The 1857-nt window shown below is 42.7% G+C and overlaps 1 long non-coding RNA gene across 1 annotated transcript; it reads right to left on the bottom strand.

The window, feature by feature from the left end:
• Window positions 1-225: 225 nt before the first annotated feature.
• LOC144478263 (uncharacterized) lies at window positions 226-773 on the bottom strand. The gene is made up of 2 exons (XR_013495329.1): window positions 688-773; window positions 226-624 (listed from the first exon to the last, which is right to left on the bottom strand). It is a non-coding gene; the product is annotated as an uncharacterized LOC144478263 (long non-coding RNA).
• Between the last annotated feature and the right edge of the window lie 1084 nt (window positions 774-1857).

Here is a 1857-nt window from a genome sequence, read left to right as displayed (position 1 = left end):
TCCCTGCGTCGCGCGAGAAGAGCAAGAAGCTTGGAAATCTCATTCGGGATTCTTATGCTAACGAATTGGTTTCTGGGTCGAGAAATTTTTACGTGCCGCCGGACGTTATGTTGCTAATTCGAGTGCCTGCGATTTGAATTGGTTGATCCGGGGAGAAACCGTGACCTTTTCTTTCGGAAACGTTCAATTTCTCCGCGTTTTAAGGGCTTTGAGTGACTCTGTGTGTAACGTTGGATAGACCTTTTTATTTAGAAGCGTAAATAAGTCGAATATAAAGAATAATATAGATTGTATAACGATTTATATAATATTGGTTATAAATAGCATAAATGGTGCAGGACAATGGAATACATAATACGATTACATCAATATCACATCATTATCATTATTTAAAACAGAGATACTTACTATAAATAAACTGTAATAAATTACCATAAACAGTACAGACGATTTTTACTTTATATAAAATTTAAAGACACCATTACATTGTTATTAACCCATTCCCGTGCCATTTAGCTCGACGACACTCGGGCCCGAGCGGTCCGCATCAATGCGCGCTAAACAGACCAGACTGATGTTTGTAAACAGTCGCAATACGATTCGAAATGTAGATGGCCGCAATGCCTGTGACATAGTCAATTTTACGCGATACTAAAATATCACGGCCTTCACCACACACTTTTGTACCTTGAATTTTGAAGGGGTTTCTTAAATTTTAATAATTGAACTGCTTCGTAACAGCAACGAGAAGAATCGTGACTAACTGTTCCGAGGTACCGAGAGGAACTAACATTCGGTCACGAGCGTAACGGGCAAAAAATCAGTCCGCGAGCTCGGCTTGTTATGTTTACGTTTGGCCCAAGTATGTGTTCGCGACACAGACTCGCGATATGTATGTATGGCCCAAGTATCTGTTCGCGAGACTGACTCGCGATGTTTATGTTTGGTCCAAGTAACTGTTCGCGAGTCTGACTCGCGATATTCATGTTTGGGCAAAAATCTTCATCGCGAGTCTGACTCGCTAAAGTACGGGAAGGGGTTAACTCGTCAACCTTATTTAAAAAGGAAATCGTTACTATAAAGAATGCAGTATCGTTTACAATAACGTTTCAAAATAATATTAATGTTATCAAATTTATTTATATCTAAAAAATACTATTAAAAGCGTCACCGTTCCACGAGTCGCGAAATATCGTCTCATCTGCATATGTATAGTCGCAGAGTTATATAAAATGGTAATACGGTAAAAATGAAAACAGCTCCGACTGCGAAGGGTTGATAAGAACAGAGCTTCGAAATCGCTTGGGTTAATTCGACGCCGCGTGGTTCGCTGCAGTGATAATTTCGGATAATTTCCAAATCGTAGCAATTTCCGCGACGGTTCGGTGGATGTTTTCGAAAATTTCCGGCTCGAGGCACAATTAATGCCTCGGCAGGGAGGGGGCAGCGAACGTGTAATATATAAATCACACGCGTTCGATAACCTACTAAGCACGTAGTTCTGCAAACAAGATATATTCTGTCTGCGCAAATATCAGTTGGATCGCGACTGACCGACTTAGTGCGGAAATTATAGGGGTCCGGCTCTCTCGCTCGCGCTCGCGCCACCAGCTACGAAAACGTGCGGTGGAGAAACGGAATCCCGCAAATTCCGTCCGGCTATTTCATAGTCAAAACATTGCCCCCTTGGATTTCGTTTAATGAAAAAAAAAAACCCGATCGCCCGGTCTCCGTCGGCCCCTTTTACCTTATCCGTCGCGTCTCCTCCGCGAATTCCGGAAAATTCGGTCGGAATTAAAATCAAGCTTATGGGATTTTCGCGTCGAGGGGACGCCGAGGATTCTCGCCGCGGGCGCT

The sequence above is a fragment of the Augochlora pura genome, chromosome 2 (assembly GCF_028453695.1).
Source record: "Augochlora pura isolate Apur16 chromosome 2, APUR_v2.2.1, whole genome shotgun sequence".
In the NCBI taxonomy this organism is placed as follows: domain Eukaryota; kingdom Metazoa; phylum Arthropoda; class Insecta; order Hymenoptera; family Halictidae; genus Augochlora; species Augochlora pura.
This window is presented reverse-complemented; position numbering and strand designations above follow the sequence as displayed.